This window comes from Schistocerca gregaria, chromosome 1 (genome assembly GCF_023897955.1).
Source record: "Schistocerca gregaria isolate iqSchGreg1 chromosome 1, iqSchGreg1.2, whole genome shotgun sequence".
Classification (NCBI taxonomy): Eukaryota; Metazoa; Arthropoda; class Insecta; order Orthoptera; family Acrididae; genus Schistocerca; species Schistocerca gregaria.
The window spans coordinates 15,036,978-15,064,971 of NC_064920.1; the positions used below are offsets into that span (position 1 = coordinate 15,036,978).

At 41.7% G+C, this 27,994-nt stretch overlaps 1 protein-coding gene across 1 annotated transcript in view; it reads left to right on the forward strand.

The window, feature by feature from the left end:
* The window catches only part of LOC126326728 (AH receptor-interacting protein), a 181,116-nt gene extending 172,805 nt beyond the window's left edge, over positions 1-8,311 (forward strand). Inside the window, exon 7 of the transcript XR_007560866.1 lies at positions 7,794-8,311. The gene's annotated coding sequence lies outside the window, so the exon portion shown is untranslated. The remainder of the gene's footprint in view (positions 1-7,793) is intronic.
* The last annotated feature ends 19,683 nt before the right edge of the window (positions 8,312-27,994 follow it).

A 27,994-nucleotide genomic window follows, 5' to 3' on the forward strand; every position in this document is an offset into this window, starting at 1 on the left:
TATCTCGAAATTGTCCAAACAATCCTGTGTATTCAATCAACGAGTTCCTACATTTACTACACTCAAATAATGGATGACACTTTTTCTAGAAGTATATGAATCTCAGGTCTTAGACTGTGTCACAAATTGTAAATATATGGCTCTGAGATCTGAAGGTTTGGCAGAAAATCCTAAGAAATTTTGGTCCTATGTCAAAGCGGTAGGTGGATCAAAACAAAATGTCCAGACACTCTGTGACCAAAATGGTACTGAAACAGAGGATGACAGACTAAAGGCCGAATTACTAAATCTCTTCTTCCAAAGCTGTTTCACAGAGGAAGACTGCACTGTGCTTCCTTCTCTAGATTGTCGCACAGTTGACAAAATGGTAGATATCGAAGTAGACGACAGAGGGATAGAGAAACAATTAAAATCGCTCAAAAGAGGAAAGGCCGCTGGTCCTGATGGGATACCAGTTCGATTTTACACAGAGTACGCGAAGGAACTTGCCCCCCTTCTTGCAGCGGTGTACCGTAGGTCTCTAGAAGAGCGAAACGTTCCAAAGGATTGGAAAAGGGCACAGGTCATCCCCGTTCTCAAGAAGGGACGTCGAACAGATGTGCAGAACTATAGACCTATATCTCTAACGTCGATCAGTTGTAGAATTTTGGAACACGTATTATGTTCGAGTATAATGTCTTTTCTGGAGACTAGAAATCTACTCTGTAGGAATCAGCATGGGTTTCGAAAAAGACGATCGTGTGAAACCCAGCTCGCGCTATTCGTCCACGAGACTCAGAGGGCCTTAGACACGGGTTCACAGGTAGATGCCGTGTTTCTTGACTTCCGCAAGGCGTTTGACACAGTTCCCCATAGTCGTTTAATGAACAAAGTAAGAGCATACGGACTATCAGATCAATTGTGTGATTGGATTGAGGAGTTCCTAGATAACAGAACGCAGCACGTCATTCTCAATGGAGAGAAGTCTTCCGAAGTAAGAGTGATTTCAGGTGTGCCGCAGGGGAGTGTCATAGGACCGTTGCTATTCACAATATACATAAATGACCTGGTGGATGACATCGGAAGTTCACTGAGGCTTTTTGCAGATGATGCTGTGGTGTATCGAGAGGTTGCAACAATGGAAAATTGTACTGAAATGCAGGAGGATCTGCAGCGAATTGACGCATGGTGCACGGAATGGCAATTGAATCTCAATGTAGCGAAGTGTAATGTGATGCGAATACATAGAAAGATAGGTCCCTTATCATTTAGCTACAAAATAGCAGGTCAGCAACTGGAAGCAGTTAATTCCATAAATTATCTGGGAGTACGCATTAGGAGTGATTTAAAATGGAATGATCATATAAAGTTGATCGTTGGTAAAGCAGATGCCAGACTGAGATTCATTGGAAGAATCCTAAGGAAATGCAATCCGACAACAAAGGAAGTAGGTTACAGTACGCTTGTTCGCCCAATGCTTGAATACTGCTCAGCAGTGTGGGATCCGCACCAGGTAGGGTTGATAGAAGAGATAGAGAAGATCCAAAGGAGAGCAGCGCGCTTCGTTACAGGATCATTTAGTAATTGCGAAAGCGTTACGGAGATGATAGATAAACTCCAGTGGAAGACTCTGCAGGAGAGACGCTCAGTAGCTCGGTACGGGCTTTTGTTGAAGTTTCGAGAACATACCTTCACCGAAGAGTCAAGCAGTATATTGCTCCCTCCTACGTATATCTCGCGAAGAGACCATGAGGATAAAATCAGAGAGATTAGAGCCCACACAGAAGCATACCGACAATCCTTCTTTCCACGTACAATACGAGACTGGAATAGAAGGGAGAACCGATAGAGGTACTCAGGGTACCCTCCGCCACACACCGTCAGGTGGCTTGCGGAGTACGGATGTAGATGTAGATGTAGATGTAGACTGTCACAAACTGTAAATGTCTTAATCTATGTATTGCAATAGTAAACTGTTTCCATGTATAGTCCATGTATTAAGTAAATAAATAAATAAATCTAGACCACAGCCTAACACCTGTCCTACACCCATAGGCTACCATTCCTATTCTCTTAAAGTATGTTACATATGCTGTGTGTGATTCCAGAAAGAAACAGACGTTTTGAAATAAAAAATTAGCAATATGGACTAACAAAATTTTATTATATACATTTTAAAGAAACACATGGAAGCTATTTTATACATAATTGCCATTCACATTGGGGCACTTATCATACCATGTCACAAGTTATTCAATACCTTCTCTGTAGAAACCTGTCGCCTGCAATTGCAACCACTGGTTTATACTGGCATGCAATTCAGTATCAAAGCATTATGTAGCGAGCTGTGTCCCACACCTTGGAAGAGGTGATGGTAGCTCAGCGCCAGATGTATGATGAATGATCAAACAACTCCCATCCAAAACCCCATAGGAGCTCTCAGGTACGATTGGCCGTGTGCGGTCTTGGATTGTCGTAAAAAAAAAATAATAATTTTGCGCAATGTTTTCCCTGATGCTTAATTTTGTATCGCCTGCCTTAACTTTGCCAGTGTTTGAAAATACCTCTCTGAGTTAATTGTTGAGCCATGTTTAAGAAACTTGACATGAGTCACTTCCTTAGAGTCCCAAAAATCATGATCTTTCTTGCTGATAGCGTTTGCAATGACTTCCTTCGTTTATTGGGAGAAGTTGTGTGTCCCCATTTTATCGACTGGCTTTTTGTTTTGCAGTTGACATGCGTCAACAAAGTGTCGTCCTCTGTTACAGTACGATTGATAATTTTTCTACCATTTTGCTAGTAATCTTTGAGATGATCAGTACTGCAGCGAGCCTCTGTTTTTTGTGGTCTTCCGTTAGGATTTTGGGAACCCTGCTAGCACAAAATTTGTGGTAACCTAGCTACTCCGCCACAATTTCACGCACAAAAGTCTGTGAAATTTGGGGAAAATATTGCAAAAGTTCTGTAAGTGTGAAACGGCTATTTTCACGAATTTTGTCTCTAATTTTTATCAACAGTCCGTCAGTCACAAGACTAGGCCTACCAAAGTGGTACTCATCATGAACATTGGCATGGCCATTTTTGAAATCAATTCACCATTACCTTTCTCGGCTTTCATTCATTATTCCTTTACGGTCCGCATCACAAATATTGCGATAAATTTCAACTGGTTTGCAGTTTTTGCCCACAAAAAGCTAATCACGGAACGCATCTCACAAGTGACGGGATTTTCCATTGCAGCGCACATTTTAACACAACACAGAGAGCAAGGTAATATACACACAGATGACATCTACCACCGCAAGCTGTCTACTGAGCGTAGGGACGTTATGGCACCAAGGTGGCGGCTGTAGCTCAGCCCGCCACCCTGATATGTCTCTGTTTCTGGATAGCCCGCCGTATTCTGGCCTATTGAATGGCATCGTATTACCTTCACTAATCCTATATCAATGTGTGAAGATACTTTGATGAAAGATAATAAATAACTATACTAGTGTCCTAAGTTTAAGAAAACTGATTGTTTTTACAGTCAGGATTTAAATACTTGATAATGGCCTAGTAGTCGAAACTGACTTTTTAGGTACAGTGCCTGACAAAGAGAAGCATCCTGGAGGGAAGGAGAAACAGAAATGAAACTTCATAGGTTAAGAGGATATGTGATGTTATTGCAGTGTTTACAAAGAGCTTGGCAGTGTGGGTCATTTATCAGTAGGACGTTGCACCACCTCTGGCCTGGATGCAGGCACTGATTCAGTTGGGAAGAATGCTGTAAAGCCGTCGTATCATCTGAGGGAAGCTGGCCCATGGCTTTTGTAACTGGTCATTGATATCCTGGATACTGCCACTTGGACAGACAGAGTTGGACATAAGTGTTCTCTTGGAGACAGATCTGAAGATCTTTTGGCCATGGGAGTACCTCAACATTTTGCCAACATTTCACAGACACACGTGCTTTGTGGACGGGCATTTTCCTGTTGGAAAAATGACACCATGATACTTCCGCATCAGAGGTAACATGATGGCGCAGGACATTCATGATCAGGCGTGCTGACTTACAAAAAACATTGGGGGGGGGGGGGGCCCTAGCCCTGGGAAATTTTCTAAACTTTAGATGAAAAATTGTGAGTTTTAAAGCATTTTAGAGTCATATGAAACGACATTAGAACCCCGAAAACTGGACTCTCGATAATTCAACACTCTGGGAAACTCGACAGGCCTGAAACATTTTTTGGCTTTGAAAACAGAAACAAAACATAAACACACACAGTATTTTCGTAAAAGCTAATTTAATTTACAATAATAATCATGCTTATAGACAATTACAGAGAAGTGAATATATAGCTCTGGGAAGACCGAAATTATATTTAAATAAATTCTAAATCACCATTAAAAAAATTATACATAAAACATTGCCGTCACACACTAATAGGACATTGATTAATAAGTGAAATAGCTAATTGAAGCTTACTTTGAATAAGGCTCGGGGTTCATTAAATAAAAACAGTATCTTAAAGTTAATACTTTAATGCAGTTCATAAAGTTAATACAATATGCCTAATACTTTCAGTCAAAAAGAATGCAAGTAGCGGGTTATGATTGGGTCTTACACCCTAAAAATATTTAAGTGTTTGAAAATAACTAACACAGTACAATAGTAATACAGTACTAAATTAGTACTAATATTTCGAAACTGAAAATTTTACGTTATGTCTGTATTTAATTCTCTATTTTATAAAGATTTTTAATATTGCTCTAAATGCCATTATTAGGGCGAGTGTGTCTTTAGAAAGGTGCAAATGTCGACCATCTGACTGAATTACTGAATACAAAGTCATTGATGCCTTGTGGGATGTCCAATTCATCCACATCATCTCGGTGGGCATGAAGAACAGCCAAGTTATTCAATAGCTTCTGTCCCATTATTGATCAGAGATATGACTTCAGATGTCTAAAGGAGCTAATCGACCGTTCTGTTGTTGCTGTCGTGATTGAATCTACTTGGAGAAGCTTAATGCACTTCACTACTTCACACAGCATTTCTCCAACTGCAGGCTCTTGTGTAACGTACTTTCTTACATCACACATGTTTTTTAAGACCAGTTGTTCTTTATTAGCGATATCAGCTAACATATTCAAGTGTAAGCACAGTCTCTCAATGTCTGTCTTTTTGAAAAACTCAGTTGATTTTTCCAAACTCGTATCTCCTCTGTTTAACAAAAAACAAGAACTCTTGTTCAAGTGCAACGACCTGTGCGAGTCCAGTTGAAACAAACCGCTCAGTAATGCAAGATTGCACTGTATCACACTTCAATTTTTAATAGTCCTTTGGAGTTTTGAAAGTGTGCAGTGAGCTGACTTTGTTGTTTTCATATACACTCCTGGAAATGGAAAAAAGAACACATTGACACCGGTGTGTCAGACCCACCATACTTGCTCCGGACACTGCGAGAGGGCTATACAAGCAATGATTACACGCACGGCACAGCGGACACACCAGGAACCGCGGTGTTGGCCATCGAATGGGGCTAGCTGCGCAGCATTTGTGCACCGCCGCCGTCAGTGTCAGCCAGTTTGCTGTGGCATACGGAGCTCCATCACAGTATTTAACACTGGTAGCATGCCACGACTGCGTGGACGTGAACCGTATGTGCAGTTGACGGACTTTGAGCAAGGGCGTATAGTGGGCATGCGGGAGGCCGGGTGGACGTACCGCCGAATTGCTCAACACGTGGGGCGTGAGGTCTCCACAGTACATCAATGTTGTCGCCAGTGGTCAGCGGAAGGTGCACGTGCCCGTCGACCTGGGACCGGACCGCAGCGACGCACGGATGCACGCCAAGACCGTAGGATCCTACGCAGTGCCGTAGAGGACCGCACCGCCACTTCCCAGCAAATTAGGGACACTGTTGCTCCTGGGGTATCGGCGAGGACCATTCGCAACCGTCTCCATGAAGCTGGGCTACGGTCCCGCACACCGTTAGGCCGTCTTCCGCTCACGCCCCAACATCGTGCAGCCCGCCTCCAGTGGTGTCGCGACAGGTGTGAATGGAAGGACGAATGGAGACGTGTCGTCTTCAGCGATGAGAGTCGCTTCTACCTTGGTGCCAATGATGGTCGTATGCGTGTTTGGCGCCGTGCAGATGAGCGCCACAATCAGGACTGCATACGACCGAGGCACACAGGGCCAACACCTGGCATCATGGTGTGGGGAACGATTTCCTACACTGGCCGTACACCTCTGGTGATCGTCGAGGGGACACTGAACAGTGCACGGTACATCCAAACTGTCATCGAACCCATCGTTCTACCATTCCTAGACCAGCAAGGGAACTTGCTGTTCTAACAGGACAATGCACGTCCGCATGTATCCCGTGCCACCCAACGTGCTCTAGAAGGTGTAAGTCAACTACCCTGGCCAGCAAGATCTCCGGATCTGTCCCCCATTGAGCATGTTTGGGTCTGGATGAAGTGTCGTCTCACGCGGTCTGCACATCCAGCACGAACGCTGGTCCAACTGAGGCGCCAGGTGGAAATGGCATGGCAAGCCGTTCCACAGGACTACATCCAGCATCTCTACGATCGCCTCCATGGGAGAATAGCAGCCTGCATTGCTGCGAAAGGTGGATATACACTGTACTAGTGCCGACATTGTGCATGCTCTGTTGCCTGTGTCTATGTGCCTGTGGTTCTGTCAGTGTGATCATGTGATGTATCTGACCCCAGGAATGTGTCAATAAAGTTTCCCCTTCCTGGGACAATGAATTCACGGTGTTCTTATTTCAATTTCCAGGAGTGTATCTTCGGTATACTTCAATTGCGTGGAAGCGAAGGATCATTAACTTGTGAAGGTATTTCTTTTAAACACAATTCCCAAAAGTGTTAAAAACTATCACGCCTTCCATTCAATATACAAATCAAGTCCTCATATATTTTTTCCAGATCAGCAACACTTATATGACAGCATTGAATTTTTTCATTGACATCCTCCACTGGGTTCATTGCATGGCAATAAAGATGTAAAAAGAAATAAGTCTTGAATTGTAACATTGACTCAAGGTAGCTTGCACATTTGTAACCTATCTCTCTTTTGTCCACTGCAGAAAGTGTTTCAAAAAAGTCTAGAAGTTCTTCAAAGTATTTCCATTGAGTCAGGCGAAGGGGTCGTGGACAGTACAAATACAAAATGACACTTGTTTGTGAATCAAAGAATCACTTGTTTCATCAACCGTAATAGAAAAATGTTCAGTCGTCTTGATTAAAGCCAATACCTTTCTGAACACAGACTTTCATACTAGATCAATGATCTCGTTTTGAATAACGTGGGGCGTCCACTTATACCCCAAACGCCCTAACCAATCTTTAAACTCAGGTTATGTCATTCTTTCAGAGTTCCAACAATGGAAAAGAATTTGAGTTTACTTCTTCATGCCCTCTAATTGCTAGTCCTTGTTCGCATAGAAATTGCACAGTAGTAAAAATTGTCTCAAGAGCCAAACGGCCTTTCTTCATATCACTATCAATCTTCTCATTCAATTGGGACGCCACACTTCATTTAGTGATAAAGTTTAGTTTCAGAACACCTTCTTTAAGCGTAAACGTATATTCATGAAGACGGAATTTTTCGAGTTAGAAAACCCTACAGAAGTAAATGAACCTTTTTTTTTTTTTTTTTTGAAGAAAATGGTAATAGATTTTTAGCCTCTGCCGCTTTGCAGGTTTTGCAAAAGCTTTTTCAGTAAATGCTTCATATTCTATCCATGTATATTTGATCAACCAATACTTCTGAAATGATCTTTCCTTACCGCATTGTCCAGGTTTCGGCTGTGAACGATTCTCGCTTGAAGACGACGAAGCAATTGACGACTTGCATTATCATCATCTTCGAAGAGCACCTTTTTGGTTACAAATTTATCCATTGCAAACTTACTTCACAATACACTAACAAACTAAAGTAAACGAATAAAATATTCTCATATAAAACAGTCCACTAGACACTAAAGTCGGAACACTAGACATGCCTGCAGCATGCACTGAAGAAAACTATCCACACTGAATGACTGTGACAGCGAAGCGTCAAGGCCACGCGAGACGGAGGGTTCCAGGTGCTTCTGCTCCAGTCCTTTTGACGTCGCCGCGGCCGCAGCGCTGGCCCGCCAGCACCAGACTTCACCCAAAGGTTCGTACACCGGGACAAATTCAAAGTGTGCCTGCAGCACCATAATACTATCATGATTCACACCACTCGTTCCAGTTAACCTGCTTACCACTGCAATAATTATTTGTTTTAACTCATTACTGAATGTATTATTAAAGATAACTATCGTGAAACAAGGAAGAGAAAAAATTCCAACATAATTTTGTGATTTTAGAAAGCATAATATAACTATTAATTTCCTAAATTATTGGAGGGCTTCGCCCTCCCAAACGAATTTTTGAGGGGGCTCGGGGCCTGTCAGGCCCCATGGAATTGGCGCCTGTGTCCATGATATACCACTTTCCAGAGTTCGCTAAGTCACTAACAGCCATGACGTAAAGTTGTACCTGATAGCTCCACACTCCATTACACCAAGTTTACCATGCTACACCCCCTGAAAATATTTGAAGAATGGGACCTCTTCAAAGGTCGCCACCATACACACCAGCAGAGGTTGTGTGTGGTAACACAAATCCGCAATTCAGTGCTGAACATAATATTTATTTATTTATTTATATATATATTCTTTGCCCATGGACTCCAGCTGAAAATCCAGCTAAGAGTATTGGGTGTGATACAATACGCTATTAACATCAAACTTGATTTCATTATATATAAATGAAATAAATAATTAAACAGATATAGTCTATAAGCATACAAAGGTATTACATGTTTCACATTATATATACACACAAATCCAAACAACATACAGAAATGATAATTTTTAAAGGTACATTTCAGTAATGATATATTTTAACACCATCTTAGTATTCATGCAAAATGTATATACATTTCCCTGTGAGATATAGTTTCAAATGGTTTTTAAAACATTTTAGGTCTGTTTCTTTTGAAATGATTTTGGGGAGTTCATTAAAAAACCTTTTGCCTGCTTCTTCAGGGGCAGTCATAGACAGTTTTAGATTTCTGTTTATCATGTATTAATTTTCATTTCCTCTCGTACTGTGTTTGTGTACATCTTTATTTAGGAGGTGTTTATCGCTTGACCTTACTGCCATTATGCTTTGGTATTTGTACAGTGTATATACGGTCACAATATTATAGTGTACAAAAGCTTGCCTACAGGCCTGTCTTGGTGGTATTTTTGCAATGTGTCTCTCTGCCCTTTTCTGAATTGTGAATATTCTTTTTAAGTAGCCAGCTTGTGAACTTCCACATATATGAACTGAATAAGACAAATGTTGGAACACAAGTCCATATTTCATTGATCTGAGGACTTTTATCATCCACAGTCTTAGCTGGTTTATGCATGACGAAAATCTGTCTGTTTATCTTTTTACACAATGCATCTATGTGCTCCCCCTATTGAAATGTTTGTCTATTATAGTTCCTAGAAAGTTTGTGCTGGTTACTTCTGTAATAGTCTTTCCATTTATATTAGCATTTATGTTATTTTCGCTATGGTTGGTCTGAAATACTACATTCATTGTTTTACACCGATTCGGAAAAAGGTTGTTTTGTGTTAAATATTTATTTGCATTTTCGATATTCAGGAGTGCCTCCTTCTCAAGCTCCTCCTTTGTGTCAGCTGTCCAAATGATTGTTGTGTCATCAGCATACATTACAAGTTTCTGATTTATATAGGTAGGCAAATAATTTATGTAGAGTATAAATAGTATTGGCTCAATCGCCAACCCTTGCAGCACACCGTGTTTAACTGTTTGCAATTTTCATCTGTAGTATGTCTGATATCTGTAGATTGTTATCTGTAGATTGTTTCCTGTTTGTAATGTATGATTTAAGTATGTCATAGCATTTTCCTCTAATTCCATACTGATATAATTTCATAATTAATTTTGAGTGGTTCACACAGTCAAATGCCTTAGATAGGTCCATAAAAAAACCACAAGTCTTTTGTTGCCTGTCAAGTAAATTAAGAATGTGCTCAATTATATCTGTTCGATGCTGTTTTCGTTGACTTCCCTTCTCTGAAACCATGTTGTGATGAATGCAGTATTCTCTACTTTGTTGTAAAACTTACAATTCTATTCTTTATTATCATTTAATAGATTTAACAAATGTTGAAGTTAATGATATTGACCTGTAATTTCCTAATTCATCCCTGTTCTCTTTCTTAAATACGGCTTCACTTTACTTACTTTCAGTGAATTTGGAAATATACCTTCTTCTATCGCAGCATTCAGCATGTGTGTCAATGGTTTTAATATACGTTCTCTGCATTCCCTTATGAGATGTGATGTGACACCATCCAAGCTAGATGAATGTTTAATTTTAAGTTGTTTTATTAGGTTTGACACTTCTGTGTCTGTTGTAGGTATGAAAACCATAGTATGATTTGTATGTGGGGGGTTTAACAATTTACTTATTGCATTTGTTTTATTTTGTTGTATTAATTTGTCTGCTACAGTAATATATTGGCTATTTTTAGAGGGTTTGTGTTGCTTTCCCCACTCATCAGTGGGCAGATGTCCTCTGCCAGATATGTTACTTTTCCTCTCTCTTCATTAATGAAAGACCATAAACCTTTTGAGTAGTTCTTTCCCTCATCTATAGACATCCTGATGAATGATGCTTTAGTTTCTCTGATAAAACTACAGTACTATTTCTTTTTTATTTTATACAGTGTGTTGTTGGCCTCAGTATTTTTTTGTTTGGAGAGTTCATAATACACTATCAGATTATTTCTGTCATGGATTACTTCTCCAGTCACCCAGATTTTCTTTTTTTGTTGCTTTTTGACAAGCCTTTTATTAACAGAACATGTAACATCATAATAATAATTGAATAAAGAAAAAAACTGGTTCCATTTGGTGTTTGCATCATTAGCTGCATATATTTTTGCCCAGTTTTCTGCCTCTAACATCTTTTTTAGCTGATTTATGTTATGTGGGTAGTTTGGTCTTCTCATCCCCCATACCTTCTGCACTGAATCGCTAGTATTTATATTTATGTCTATCATGATTGCAAAATGGTCTGCTTATGTGGAGTTTATGACTTGTGTATCACAATAGCATGTAGGAATATTTGTTATTACATGATCAATTATAGTTTCACTATGCTTTGTTATTCTGGTTCGTTTATCTATTTTTATTTTTAGATTTTATATGCACAATAACCCCCCATGAACCATGGACCTTGCCGTTGGTGGGGAGGCTTACGTGCCTCAGCGATACAGATGGCCGTACCGTAGGTGCAACCACAACGGAGGGGTATCTGTTGAGAGGCCAGACAAACATGTGGTTCCTGAAGAGGGGCAGCAGCCTTTTCAGTAGTTGCAGGGGCAACAGTCTGGATGATTGACTGATCTGGCCTTGCAACATTAACCAAAACGGCCTTGCTGTGCTGGTACTGCGAACGGCTGAAAGCAAGGGGAAACTACAGCCGTAATTTTTCCCGAGGACATGCAGCTTTACTGTATGATTAAATGATGATGGCATCCTCTTGGGTAAAATATTCCGGAGGTAAAATAGTCCCCCATTCGGATCTCCGGGCGGGGACTAATCAGGAGGATGTCATTATCAGGAGAAAGAAAACTGGCGTTCTACGGATCGGAGCGTGGAATGTCAGATCCCTTAATCAGGCAGGTAGGTTAGAAAATTTTAAAAGGGAAATGGATAGGTTGAAATTAGATATAGTGGGAATTAGCGAAGTTCGGTGGCAGGATGAACAGGACTTCTGGTCAGGTGACTGCAGGGTTATAAACACAAGATCAAATAGGGGTAATGCAGGAGTAGGTTTAATAATGAATAGGAAAATAGGAATGTGGGTAAGCTACTGCAAACAGCATAGTGAACGCATTGTTGTGGCCAAGATAGATACGAAGCCCACACCTACTACAGTAGTACAAGTTTATATGCCAACTAGCTCTGCAGATGATGAAGAAATTGAAGAAATGTATGATGAAATAAAAGAAATTATTCAGATAGTGAAGGGAGACGAAAATTTAATAGTAATGGGTGACTGGAATTCGAGTGTAGGAAAAGGGAGAGAAGGAAACATAGTAGGTGGGTATGGATTGGGGCTAAGAAATGAAAGAGGAAGCCGCCTAGTAGAATTTTGCACAGAGCACAACTTAATCATAGCTAACACTTGGTTTAAGAATCATGAAAGAAGGTTGTATACGTGGAAGAATCCTGGAGATACTAAAAGGTATCAGATAGATTATATAATGGTACGACAGAGATTTAGGAACCAGGTTTTAAGTTGTAAGACATTTCCAGGGGCAGATGTGGACTCTGACCACAATCTATGGGTTATGACTTGTAGATTAAAACTGAAGAAACTGCAAAAATGTGGGAAATTAAGGAGATGGGACCTGGATAAACTGAAAGAACCAGAGGTTGTACAGAGTTTCAGGGAGAGCATAAGGGAACAATTGACAGGAATAGGGGAAAGAAATACAGTAGAAGAAGAATGGGTAGCTCTGAGGGATGTAGTAGTGAAGGCAGCAGAGGATAAAGTAGGTACAAAGACGAGGGCTGCTAGAAATCCTTGGGTAACAGAAGAAATATTGAATGTAATTGATGAAAGGAGAAAATATAAAAATGCAGTAAATGAAGCAGGCAAAAAGGAATACAAACGTCTCAAAAATGAGATCGACAGGAAGTGCAAAATGGCTAAACAGGGATGGCTAGAGGACAAATGTAAAATGTAGAAGCTTATCTCACTAGGGGTAAGATAGATACTGCCTACAGGAAAATTAGAGAGACCTTTGGAGAGAAGAAAACCACGTGTATGAATATCAAGAGCTCAGATGGCAGCCCAGTTCTAAGCAAAGAAGGGAAGGCAGAAAGGTGGAAGGAGTATATAGAAGGTTTATACAAGGGCGATGTACTTGAGGACAATATGATGGAAATGGAAGAGGATGTAGATGAAGACGAAATGGGAGATACGATACTGCGTGAAGAGTTTGACAGAGCACTGAAAGACCTGAGTCGAAACAAGGCCCCCGGAGTAGACAACATTTCATTAGAACTACTGACGGCCTTGGGAGAACCAGTCCTGACAAAACTCTACCAGCTGGTGAGCAAGATGTATGAGACAGGCGAAATACCCTCAGACTTCAAGAAGAATATAATAATTCCAATCCCAAAAACAAAACAGGTGCTGACAGATGTGAAAATTACCGAAGTATCAGTTTAATAAGCCACGGCTGCAAAATACTAACGCGAATTCTTTAGAGATGAATCTAAAAACTGGTAGATGCAGACCTCGGGGAGGAAATGTTGGAACACGTGAGGCAATACTGACCTTACGACTTATCTTAGAAGAAAGATTAAGAAAAGGCAAACCTACTTTTCTAGCATTTGTAGACTTTGACAATGTTGACTGGAATACTGTCTTTCAAATTCTAAAGGTGGCAGGGGTAAAATACAGGGAGCGAAAGGCTATTTACAATTTGTACAGAAACCAGATGGCAGTTATAAGGAGCATGAAAGGGAAGGGAGTGAGACAGGGTTGTAGCCTCTCCCTGATGTTATTCAATCTGTATATTGAGCAAGCAGTAAAGGAAACAAAAGAAAAATTTGGAGGAGGTATTAAAATTCATGGAGAAGAAGTAAAAACTTTGAGGTTCGCCGATGACATTGTAATTCTGTCAGAGACGGCAAAGGATTTGGAAGAGAAGTTGAATGGAATGGACAGTGTCTTGAAAAGAGGATATAAGATGAACATCAACAAAAGCAAAACTAGGATAATGGAATGTAGTCAAATTAAATCGGCTGATGCTGAGGGAATTGCTATTTAGGAAGTAAAATAACTGATGATGGTCGAAGTAGGGAGGATATAAAATGTAGACTGGCAATGGCAAGGAAAGCGTTTCTGAAGAAGAGAAATTTGTTAACATCGAATATAGATTTATGTATCAGGAAGTCGTTTCTGAAAGTATTTGTTTGGAGTGTAGCCATGTATGGAAGTGAAACATGGACGATAACTAGTTTGGACAAGAAGAGAATAGAAGCTTTCGAAATGTGGTGCTACAGAAGAATGCTGAAGATTAGATGGGTAGATCACATAACTAATGAGGAGGTATTGAATAGGATTGGAGAGAAGAGACGTTTGTGGCACAACTTGACTAGAAGAAGGGATCGGTTGGTAGGACATGTTTTGAGGCATCAAGTTATCACAAATTTAGCATTGGAGGGCAGTGTGGAGGGTAAAAATCGTAGAGGGAGACCGAGAGATGAGTACACTAAGCAGATTCAGAAGGATGTGGGTTGCAGTAGGTACTGGGAGATGAAGCAGCTTGCACAGGATAGAGTAGCATGGAGAGCTGCATCAAACCAGTCTCAGGACTGAAGACAACAACAACATGCACAATAAGTCCAGTAGGGTCTTAGAACTGTCTGTACTTTTACTTGTGCCTTTGTTCAGATCCCCTATAATAATAAAATAAGCATATGTTTTTGAGGGGTGTTGGATTATATCTTCCAGCTGTCAAAGAAGGTTTTAATTACACCATTTGGTGAAGTATACAAACCTAATACACAACATAAATTCCCAGCAATTTTAGTTTCGAGTGCTGTAGCTTCAAAGCTCAATTCTATAGCATATTTTGTTATATTTATGGCTTTCGTTGATTTGACATCATTCATCAGCAGCTCATGCTCTCTGGTCATGGCACCATTCCAGAAACAGCCGTTTATGCTGTGTTACGGCAGCCTATGCACGAGACAGATATTCCCTAGTTCGGATGCTCCTGATCTCTGACCATTAGTGCAGGATCACACAGAGTGTTTCAGTGTTGTTCTTAGGTGGCAGGCACACAGATATGAATGGGTTACGATGTGTTTGGTGAACAGTATTGCGATATGCACTTGTGGTGGTCTGATATATTTGCTTGTGGTGGTCAGATATGGTGGGCCAAAATCTTTGTGTCGAGTATGCCCACATTCACATGCTGTTCAGCTTGGGGCACTGTCACAACTGAGAATCCCATGTTTCTGGATACTGGATTATTCTACTAGCCAGCCAAATGGTTACCCACAATGAGGTTCATTTCAAATGTGTTACCTGCTGATAATGCTGTCTCTGATGATGAGTATCTGGCTTCTACACAGTGTTTCAAAAACGACTTTACAACTTTAAAAATTCATATTAATTAATTAAGAGGTGATTGTAGTATCAATTTGTAGATATCAAGTTTTTTCTCGCATGTTCACTAGTGCCGAATCGCACCGTAAAGAGCGGTTTGGCAATTGGGTTAAAGTTGACTGGCTTCACTAGTTTGAAGAATCGAAGTCGATGACAACAGTTCAGTGTAATTTCTGTATCAAGAATGCCAAAGATCCTGCTAATAGACACACAACTTATGAGTGACATGGATGTTTTGTAGAAACAAGGCGCTTGGTAAGACATGGGAAATCATCAGGTCATCCAAGCACATCTGACGTCGTCATTGAGGAAGTGAGACATTTTGTCAACAGCCCTATGAAATCGACCCAGCGAGCATCTCGCAAACTGCAAATCTCACATACAACTGTTTGGCGTGTAATGAGAAATTGTTTGCATTTGCATCTCTACAGTTTGACGATCGTACAAGCTAAGATGGTGGCAAGTGATGATAGCAGAGTATGTGAAATGTGCAATAAATCAGTAAAATGCACAGACATAAGTGTGATTTGTGGACTATGGTGTGTGACCGTTTTAGTAAATGTGTTGACCTTACCAATAGTGAAGTTCATGTGGTAAATAACTCAAATGAACAAATTAAGTTCTCCTGTGGTGCATGTGAACCCCAAACTTTCAGAACTTGCGCCTCAAGGGAAACACCAGCATTCTGTGAGTGGAACCAGTCCTATTAACAGCAAAAAACTGAATGTAGGTGATGATACTAAAACGTATATTGTCCGCAAAGATTGTGATAGTGAAGACAACTCGCGGAAACAACCTTGTAAACTATGCGGAACTGAACTGAAAGAAATAAACGGTACTTGTAAACAATCCGAAAATACACTCGAGATTAATCAGCTCAATAGAAGATTTAATTAAAAAAGTAAATCATCTAATAAAAGACAGTTCGAAAATGAGAATGAAACTCGACACAGTGATGATTACAAATCGTAGGTTAGAACACCTTGCGTCATGCCTGAGAAAATCACCTTGAAAAAAAAGAAAAAAAAAGAAAGGTCGAAAAGTGCAGAAAAAACATTGTATTTACTGTTAAAAATGGCCGCACTAAATGCTTAAATCAAGAACCGATTATTGAGTTTGTAACACACAGCTTTGATTCAAATATTCAACAATCGAATAAGAGTACAACACAACCTTCCCCATGTATTAAAAAACAAACTGAGGATTGACAAGTAAACAGCACTGCTGTCACTCTAGGAGGGTTAAAACATGTAAACAGTGATAATAAACAGTCAAGAATCCATGGAACCATGCAACATCGATGTGTGAACAATACTTGACAAAACTAAACAAGAAAATAATATTCCGACTATGACGGAGTAACGAAACATATCGGAAAAAAATTAATGACAGCAACTAACCTACAATCCCTGAAGTAATACGGATTCCATGTGTGAACACTATTTCATCTTTTAACAAAACAAAAACTGACATCAGTAGTGACTAAAATACTCCTCATGGCTCTGTAGTTTTTTTAGAAGCGATGCCTTCACCCAATACAAATACAGACTGGCGTGAGGTACATTACAGGAAAAGAACTTATAGTTTTAGAGGTAAGCAGTTCTGATCTGCTATGGCAGACCAACAACGTGCACGAAATGACCCAGAATGTACATGAAAAACCAAAAATACTATACAACATGGCACTTTAGAAACAAATAGAGAGGAAGGCCCATACACCACTCATTTTCCATAGGTTCATTCAGAAGTTCAAGTGTCAGGGACACCAAAAAGTGATAATAGACACAGATGATGAGCAAGGATTGCTATTTGGAGAGGAAAGGGCATGGTTCCATTTAGGAAAAGTGGAAAATGGCACAACAACTGAAAATCAGATTTCTGGAGAAAAACTGTCCAGGTTACAACAGCTTTCAAGTAGGGATAAGTTAATGGACACTACCATATGACCCAAGAATGTCGTAATAAGGAGTTTTTATTCCAGAGATCAACCGATGCTCCAGTAAAATTGACTTTGAAATAAAAAATCTGGACCATGGACTATCAGATAAAAAGAACATTAGTGATAACAATAACATGCCATTAGTTATAGTGAATGTAAATCTACAGTGCTTAAGAACCAAGGTGGACTTTCATTGTTCTTTGTAGAACAAGTGAAACCACATGTTTTATGTATCTGTGAGCACTGGTTGACTGAGGCAGAGGATGACTATTATAAATCTGTTATCTCTGTATATCATTCACTTGATGGTAACTTCAAAAAATTTTGTTGCACTGATGGATAAATGTTTATCATAATTTACACGCCTTTAATCTAAACTTGCATTGTGTGGTGACTTCAACATACACATTGGAAGTGGAAGTACTAAAAAGAGGGTTTTCATGAACTTAATGAACAGCTATGGGTTGTTTGTAGCAACATACATAATATCAATGTAGTTGAACCAATGATTGCAGACCACAGTGCATTAGTAATGGAGCTTAGTATTGAGAGCAAAAGTAAATTGGAACCAATCACATGGCACTCAAGTTACACATTCAGTAAAAAGGTTATCAACGAAGAAAGATTTAATGACCTTAAAGGAGCACTGTCTAGTGTAAACTGGCAACAGAAACTTGCAGAAATGGGTCCAGTGACTCATTTGAATGTCTGTTCCAAGCCTTAAGAACAAAATTTGATGACTTTTCCCAGAAATCCCCAAGAAGAACCCTGGAATCAAATCACAAGGAGGGGGAAAACTCATTAAAGGGAAGCTAAAAAAAAAATTAAAATGCATCACTAAAATCTTTAGAGAACATATCGAAACAGCCGTAGATCTTCAGACTAATGACCAGCTTCACTGTAACTATTTAAGAGCCAAAAAAATCTACAGAAAGGCAGTGGAGGATGCAAAAAATAAACACAATGACAAGTTTATTAAAGAGGCTCATAATCCATGTAAAGCAGCAAAAAATCTGGTAAATTAGCATGGGAAGAAGCCTACTTCTGTCTTAAATTCTAGTAGTCCTGATGCCTTCAACCAGTACTTTATTAGTGTAGGGAACAGTATGGTAAATGAAATTCCAGTTTCAAGCTTAGATGCCATGGCCAATATAAAAAGCATAAGTTGCACATTTAAAAACTGGGAGTTAATACACCCCGAGGACCTTGTAAAAATAGTGAATTTCTGTAAGCAGTCAGAGAGTCCAGATATCTGTGGTATGCCCTGCACAGTACTGAAGAAAATAATACCAGAGCTTTTTCAGCCACTAGACACAGTAATTAACAAGCGTTTATCTTCTGTTGTCTTCCCAGATTTCCTTAAGGTGGCACGGACAGTACTAGTCTACAAAAAAGGCAACCCATGCAAAGTGTTCAGCTTCAGACCTATTTCAATAATACCCATTCTTGCTAAAGACATGTAGTCCATCATGAAACATCAGATACAATATTACTTTGAAAACAATAAACTCTTTAAGGACATGGTTTTCACAAGGGAAATTCAACAGTTCCAGTGGGTTTGAAGATAGAGAGAGTGTGGCACTGACACTCCTCGACCTGAGCTCAAGTGTTGTGATACTGAAAGTGCGCTCGTAGCTACTCTTCAATTGTAGCTTCAAATCTGAAGAAAAATAATATCAGTCAATGGAACAACCTCGTGAGAGAAAAAATTGGAGCATGATGACCCCAGGGATCCTTCTTACTGCTTCTCCTGTTCCTTATCTATGTCAATAATATAGGTTGTATCTACAACATTCTACAATTTGCTGATGATACCACACTCTTTGCCAAGGGGAAAACGGCTGAACAAACTCTGTTGGCAGCAGATGTACTCTTTGAAAGCATTAAAGAGTGGTTCACCGAAAAAAGAAAAATGAAAATGCATTAAGGAAAAACACAACACACAATATGCAGTCTCAGCAAAGTTGCCTGCCAGGGTAACATTGAGGCTGTCATGATAGACAGCAAACTGAGAATGAACAAGCATACAGAGTATGTGTGTTCCGAGCCTTCCCATTTTATTTACCTCCTAAGAAACTAAAAGGTGCATTAACTGACCAGTACCTATTAATGGTTTATTATGCACTCTTTCATAGCCATATTAATTACGATCTGCTGTTATGGAGACACTCTGCAGTTTGAAAGGAGGTGTTAATGCTTAAAGAAAAAGCTCCCAGGATCATTACATCAGGTAAAAAACAGGAACACTGGAAAGTATTGGAACGAAGTTCATTCTGGGACACTCTGCATTTTTGACAGATGTATCCAAGATGACGGTGATGACATCGTACAAGATGGCAGCATGTAGACTTGGCAACAGCGCGTGATGTCATCCAAGATAGCTGCTATGACATCATTCAAGATGGCGGATTTAAGCGGGAAGTTTGAATTTTGGCGGGAAGGAGGTCAATTGAGCTACCTCCATTAATTTACAACAGGATAATGCATCACACCCCAGTTATCTCTACTAATCAAGAAAATCGGGTGAAAGGCCACCTGTAACAACCTAAGTCACCTGAATGCCACTTCTTCCTATGAACTTGCACCAAGTTTGAATTTTGGCAGTAAAGAAAGGTCATTTGGGGTTTCGCTAGCAACCTAAGAAAATTGCAGGAAACAAAGCTCACCTCCACTAACCTAAGTTACCTGGCTGCCACCTCATCCTAGGGCTTGGTGGGAAAAAGAATCAGCCTGCACTGGGCTGGTGGAGAGAGGAAGGAGTGTACTTTATTTATTTTGGAGAAATTCATTTAGGGAGGTACTATATTTATCACAGTGATAGAGAACACACGCTCTGACATGCCCCACAGCAAACAGATGTTCAAACTATTCCTAAATAACTCATCTATAATGCTCTACATATGCATCTGCTAATTGTAAACCGTCAGAATAACGCATTGCACAGTCTACAGACATGCAAACCACTCGTAAATAATGGAATACATTTACGTCCAGAGAGTGAAACAACTCGTAAAATTTCAAAATAATAATCCATCTAAAAAGACTCTGCAAACATGCTTGATAATCATCAGCTGTCGAATCATGCACCAGTCTTTATTTAAACAGTTAAAGGCAGCACCACCATCCAGTGTGCTCGCCAAGAGGTCCACACTCCAACTGACCTAGTACGCAGCACGGGCACCAGAGGGTGCTGTCGTCCAAGATGGTGACCATGCCATCAGGTTATGACGTAAGTACAGTTACCCATGATGGGGGCAAACAGTGTGTTCACCATGAGGTCTAGTACTCAGTGCCACCGGCAGAGGGCGCTGTCTTAGAAAGATAGATTTAATCGGCCAGATGTTAAAAAACCCAACGACAACTACTACTGCATGTTACTGTCACAAGCTATCTTGGTTCTACAAGTGCCCACAGGTATCCATGTTAAAAGCTACACCCGCTTTACGAATCGAGGTACGACATTACCTCTGATTGAGGTGGTTTTTTCCGGACAAATACCCTGATGGTGATTGTAGGAATGTCTATTATCAGACCATGATGCAACCTCGTGATAAAATTACCGCATTTTGAAAGTGATTCGGCTAAGGAACATGGTATGTAAGTGGTATTTGACACTCCCTTAGACCGGTAATTCTAAAGTATTTTTAGCGCATTCTGCCTCGAGATCATATCAAAGGTTCTGCGATATACCTGAAGAGTTATAGGCGATGCCTGATTTGAGAAGAAACACAAACAGTGGCAGTAGATGATGTGCCGATTGAGGTTGTAAGTAAATGTACACTAGCTTCTCAGATCTCTAGTGTTATGCTATCAGCTAGAAACGATGTCTGCCGTTTCGAAGCAGCTCTTTCCATTCAAGCATATACCTGGATTGGATCCTATAGAAATTTCCTTTAATGGTTACAACAACTACTCAGTCATATTTCTGGCACTCTCATATCTTGCTACAAGTCACCTTCCTCGAAGCTGTCTGCTATAGTAAAATTTCAACCATGATTTAGCCAGTCCCTATCCAGCCTGCAGCTGCGCCCATTTCTACAGCTTTGCACATGTGTACATTCCATTTTAAGTCGGAACTGAACAGAAGTCGGAGAGAGACACGTCCACCACCTTCTGCAACCCGTGTAGAAACAGAATGATCTGAATTACTGCAACAGGAGCATGTTTTGACCAATCAATGGAAATATTGACATGGTGGTACGTCTGCAACCTAGATACAGATACTACAGATCTGCGTCCATTCAAATCTGTCACCCCAACATGATATCATCGTTATTCTCTACCCCAAAACAAAGAAAAATTACGAGCTATAAAACTCACCCGATATAGACCTTACCTAGGCACCATTGCTCTCGCGATGACGCAAGCTACAGTGCGGAGAAAGAGATTTCGCAATGCTCCCCCAGAATAGCCGAGCGTGCAGCTTCCCAAGCATTTCTAACGGTATATGAAGAATACTAAGTATTGTAGAACACTCAGTATAATGTCGTTTATTGAAAACTGAACTACACTTCTCGAACAATCACTATATACACACAAAGGAAACAAATAACATGTAGACGACTATACATTAAGAGCGCCGCTGAGGTCCGTCGGAACTGGTCCTAGCTCGACGAGAAACTGGCTGTACTGCTGCTGCACTGGCCTTATAAAGCCGGCGGAGGTCGGTGGAGTACTCCAACTTCCCTGCGTCTGTGAGGCGACCTCTGCAGAAAAAAGTTCGCATTAGTCTCTAGCAAGTTCTGTTTATTTTGAAGAATTGTTTCCCTCTTGGTTGCGCCTGCAAGTGCTTGTGTATGTTACATGGTACGCAGGGGTGTCTTGAGTGTAGTGTGCCTGGGTACCTGGCAGGGGCCGTCTGTGGCAGCCGTAACATACCTCCCTTCTGGTGGGGGGGGGAGTGGCATGAAAGATCGATAGCTGCTACATCATGGAGATCTGTGGCTGCAGCGCCCCGCTGGAGGCAGTGGAGGCTATGTCTTGGAGAATATGATGTTGATGTCCTGCGATGAGGGCTGACCTGCTTACTGGTTGTGATGGCGCCATGGGTGGGACCAATGGCATCCGTTCATCTTCCTTGGTTGCCATCGGCTGTTGGGGAGGTGCTGAAGAGGGGTTGGCCAGGTAGTCCGTAGGCTGCAGCTGCTGTGATGGTGGTGCTGGTGGCGGTGACCAAGGCTCTGAAATGTCACCCATGCAACGAGTAGATGGCATTAGTAAAGGGGTCTGTGTAGGTCGTCCGGAATGGGTTGTAGAGGCAGCAGTGGTCCGCGTCGTAGGGTGCAGTGCAGGTGTCTCAGGACATCGAGGACATTTGCCAAAGCATCTGACAGTGGCAGAAACGGTGATGTTCGCTGATGACACTAGCATTTTCATAAAAGGATCCACCGAGGATAATCTACAACAGAGTGTCTCAAGGACAATAAATGAGACAGGAAAATGGTTTAGTGATAATGCGTTGGTCATAAATAAGGATAAAACAGCATTGATGAATTTCAGTAATATTAAAAGTAAAACTAGAAGAACAGTAAAAGCTGAGCTAGGGAGCTATGTTATTGCACAAGCTCCACATACAAAATTCCTAGGTATATGGGTGGATGAGCACTTGAGATGGGAAAAGCATCTAGAAGCTTTGTGTAAAAAACTAAGTAAATGCTGCTATGTGCTTAGAATGCTTCGGGACTGTTGCAACACTGAATCATTGCTGTGTGCCTATTATGCTTATATGAACAGTTTGCTTAGATATGGTGTGATCTTCTGGGGAAATACAGGTATGGCAAAACAAGCTTTCAAACTTCAAAAAAGGGCTATTAGAATAATGAAAGGGGTTCCCCGTAGAATGTCATGCAGGGAAATATTTAAAGAATTTAAAATAATGACTCTTCCTAGCTTATACATATATGAATGTGTCTGCTTTCTGAAAACTCACCAGGAATTTTCAACAGTAAATAATCAGATTCATAAACACGAAACAAGAAATAGAGATGATTTTCACAGAGAGGCCCACAAAGGAGCACTATACCAAAAAAGTCAACTACCAGCCCAAAATACTTTTTAATGCATTGCCTGCTGCAATAAAGAAAATTAAAGAATGTCATAAATTCAAAGTAGATCTTAAACAGTTTTTAATAAGAAACAGTTTTTACAACATTGAAGAATATCTAAATATGGGAAAGTAACATTATTTATATAAAGTGAAGTAAAATACTTGTATTTATTATGCAAATTTTTGTAACACATTAAATAACAGAAATTATATTGTAATTGTCTAATAGGGGAAAGTAAGATTATTTATATAAAGTGATGTAAAATATTTGGATTTATTATGCAAGTTTTTGCAACACATAAAATATCAGAAACTATATTGTAATTGACTACATCCATACAATGTATATTGTTAACGGATGAATAAAGAGATTGATTGATTAATTGATTTCGATGGCGATCGACTATGAGGCCATCCAAGATAACATCAAAAAGTTGGCGACCCCAGGAATGCTGGATGATGGCGGGCAGCCAACCTGCGTTAGTGCCAAAAACTCGGGTCCAGACTAAGGAGCCAGGGAAGAACCGGGACTGTCCAGGAGGAATCTGACTACGTGAAGAGTGCAAGAGAAGATGTAGGAGGGTCCTGGGTTGGCGGCCGTGGAGTGCTTCTGCTCGGCTTTTGTCCCCTATCGGGGTGGCTCGATAGGAACGGAGGAATATCATCAGAGCATCTTCAAGGGAGTGGTGTTTGGTATATTTGAGCATTTGCATCTTGTAAGTTCTGACCAGGCGTTCCACTTCCCCATTGGATTGGGGATGGAAGGGCGGGGTGAGAAGATGCCATTGTTGGTGCAAAAGGAGAGGAATTCCTGGCTTCAAAATTGTGGTTCATTGTCTGTGACTATGGATTTCAGTAGTGCTGCCAAGCAAAAAATTTTTGCGAGGGCTGATAAGGTCATGTGCATGGTGATCGCTGAACACCGAACGATGTACGGGAAATGGGAAAATGCATCTGTGACTAGGAGCCATGGAGCCATTGGTGGCCCAGAAATGGGCCCGCGAAGTCAAGATGGATGCGTTCCCAGGGACCGTTCGGCATAGGCGAGGGAAGGAATTTTTGGGGGACGGGGCAATTGTTGGGCACAGATGGTACAGCACTGCACCATCTCTGTGATGTCAGACATGAGGCCGATCCAAAAAATATGCCTTCTTGCGAGAGATTTGGTGCGAATGATCCCTCAATGCCCTTGGTGAAGAATGTGGAGGATCATCGGCTGCATGGATCTCGGAACGATGGCCCTCGGTTCTGCTGAACCTAAGTGAAGGAGGACTCCATCCATCACCAATAGCTGGTGTCGGATGGAATAGTACAACTGGAGGTGGCGTTGATCCCGAGGAGGTGGCAAGGATGGCCAACCATGAATAACAAGGTGTCGGACGACTTGGAGGAGGGAATCTTCTTCGGTGGCTGCAGCTACTTTGACAGCTATAACAGGAAATGCCTTCAGGGCCACTTGGATGTCATCATCAATCTGAAAAACGAGGAGGTCCAACTGGTCAACAGCATGATCCAGACCTTGTGGTAGATGCGACAAGCCGTCCGTGTTGGTGCGCTGGGAGGTGGTACGGAAATGCATGGTGTAGCGAAATTGGGATAGGAACAATGCCCAACACTGGAAACATTGGTATGTTTTGGTCGGTAATCGCGTGGAAGGCGCAAATAAAGAGAGGAGCGGTTTGTGGTCAGTAATAATGTGAAAGGACTTGCCATAGAGAAAGGGATAGAACTTGAAACAGGCAAGTGCTCCTTTGTCAATTTGGGAATATTTGATTTGTGCTGTGGAGACAGATTTTGAGATGTATGCTATGGAGCACTCTGTGCCATCCAGCAATTTGTGAGACAGGATGGCTCCCACACCATACTCAGATGCATCTGTAGCAAGTATCAAAGGAAGATTTGGATCATAAGGCATGAGACATGCAGTGGATTGGAACTGTGTTTGAGGGTATGGAAGGTGGTCTCGCAGACTGGGGTCCAACAGAATGGGACATTTTTGTGGCAGAGGTGGTACAGGGGTGCTGCCACTTGAGCTCCAGAAGGAACGGATTTTCTGTAACACGAAATTTTGCCCAAGAAGGATTTCAGCTGATGAAGGTCCCGGGGACGGGGCAGGTTGTTAATGGCATCGATACAAGAGAAAGGTGGAGAAATGCCATACTGGGAAATGATGTGACCCAGATAGGAAATAGATTGTTGGAAAAATTAACATTTAGAAATATTACATTTCAGACGTGCAGTTCGAAGGCGGAGGAAGAGGAGGCGGAGGTTGGCTATGTGCTCTTCAGAGGAGGACCCCGTGATGACTACGTCATCTAAGTATAATTTATACAGCCCGGGATATCAGTGAAAAGTTTTTCAAGGTATCTTTGAAAGATTGCAGGAGCACTGGCTAAACTGGTTCAGTTGGAAGAGGCCAAAAGGAGTATTTGTAACAGCGTATTGTTGGGCGGAAAGATCAAGAGGAATTTGAAGATATGCTTCTGCTAGGTCGATTTTGGTGAAGTAGGAGCCCCCTGCCAATTTACGAAAAAAAATTATTCCAGTCATGGAAGGGAATAGTCATCAACGAGAAGCTCTAGGTTGACCGTAAACTTAAAGTCACCACAGAGGCGAAGGCGGCGGCCAGGCTTCTGCACGATGACTAAAGGCGTGGACCACAAGCTGAACGACACGACCTGGAGAACACTTTCATCTTGAAGACGTTGGAGTTCTTCTTTTAGCGGCTGTTGTAGTACCACTGCTACCTGGAGTGCCCGGAAGTAGCAGCGCCGAGCGGCGGCCCCAGAGTTGGAGTGAGGCCTCAAAGTCCTTGGCGCAGCCTATGTCTGGTGAAAACAGGTCCTAGAATTCATTACAGAGTGCATCAATTTCAGGAAAAGGAACGTGCTGAGACACTAGGTGAACATCGTCCAGAATGGCAAATCCGAATAAGCGGAAGGCGTCCAGTCTGAATTAGTCTGCTGTGGAGGAATTGTTGACAACCAGAAATGTGACTGGCTGGTGAATCGATTTGTACATGACTTGAGCTGTGAATTGTTCTAGGAGAGCTATCTCTTGCTTATTGTACGCCAGTAGGCGCTTAGGGGCTGGAGAGAGGTCTGGTGAACCAGTGTTGGCAAATGAAGTGTAATTAATCAAGGATACTGCTGCACTGGTGTCCACTTGCAGACGCAGAGGCTTCTCATTGATCGTGAAGTCTATAAAAATTTTTGATGTCGAGGAATTGTCCACCTGGTTGACATCCATTGTGGTGTTGTTCAAGCCATCTGGATATGGCCTGGGCTGGCGGTTGCTGGAGGTGGTAGTTTTTGCGCGACAAATGGATGCTAAATGGCCTTCCCTGCTGCAGTGTGTGCACTGCGTCCAGCGGTCGGGGCAATCTTCTCTATCATGTGTTGAATAGCAGGAGGGCAGGCGGAGACAATCCCCATGATGACGCTGCTGGTTGTGTTGTTGCTGCTGTGGTGTCTGGCTCTGGCCGAGAGGGTGCGACTCGGCGTCTTGTTGAGGAAGCTGTCTCCGACTGCTGTGGTGGTAGGAGCGCGGCGTGGAGCCCTGGATTGCTGCGACGTCTTCAGTGTCCATCGTGGCGTCGTCACGGATTGGTGCTACATCTGCCCAGGACTCCAGTCGATGATCGGCGGCTGTAGAAATTTCGAACTTATAGGCCAGTTCTATGACCTGCTTGAGTGATGGGTCTTCTAACTAGAGGGCGTCGTGGTGAAAATCGGCGTCTGGCGCTGCCTGTATCAAGTGGTTATGCAACATGTCACCAGCGTACGATTCCTTGGACAGATGTGTGTGAAATTTACATTTCCTGCTGAGATCTTGCAGCTCGGCGGCCCACTGGCGATATTTCTGCTGGGGTTTCTTCCGGCATTGGTAGAACTTGACGCGGGCTGCGAGTACATGATATCGGCGTTTGTAGTAGGCATTTAACGTCGCACATATGGCGGTGAAGGTGAGGGAGTCGGTGTCCAGCGGCTGTAGTTTCGCGAGCAGGACGTACATCTTCGATTCGTTCCATGACAAGAAAAAAGCGCGCTACCTGTCTTCTTGGGTGACTTGATTAATCGTGAAGTGTTGCCGGATACGTTGTTTGTATGTTTCCCATTCTTCAACTTCATCGTTGAATGATTGGAACGGCGGTGGCGTTGCAGGGCGGCGGAGGCTTCGAATTTCGGCGATCAGTTGTGAATGAGTTTCCAAAAACTGGTGCAGAAGTCCTTGAAAGAATTGTTGCCATTCCGTATGTGCTGCTGTCGTTACCATGATGGTCGTTGGTTTGTTCCACTATACTCGTCGCTACTGAAGAATACCCAGTATTGTAAAACACTCGGTATAATGTCATTTATTGAAAACTGAACTACACTTCACGAACAATCACTATATATACACTAAGAAAACAAATAACATGTAGACGACTATTCATTAAGAGCACCGGTGAGGTCCGTCAGAACTGGTCCTAGCTCGACGAGAAACTGACTGTACTGCTGCTGCGCTGGCCTTATAAAGCCGGCGGAGGTCGGCGGAGTACTCCAACTTCCCTGTGTCTGCGAGGCGATCTCTGAAGAAAAAGGTTCGCATTAGTCTCTAGCAAGTTCTGTTTATTTTGAAGAATTGTTTCCCTCTTGGTTGCGCCTGCAAGTGCTTGTGTATGTTACATGGTACGCAGGGATGTCTTGAGTGTACTGGGCCTGACAGGGGCCGTCTGTGGCAGACGTAGCAGTATACACCATCCCTCACTGAATTTACACCTCAA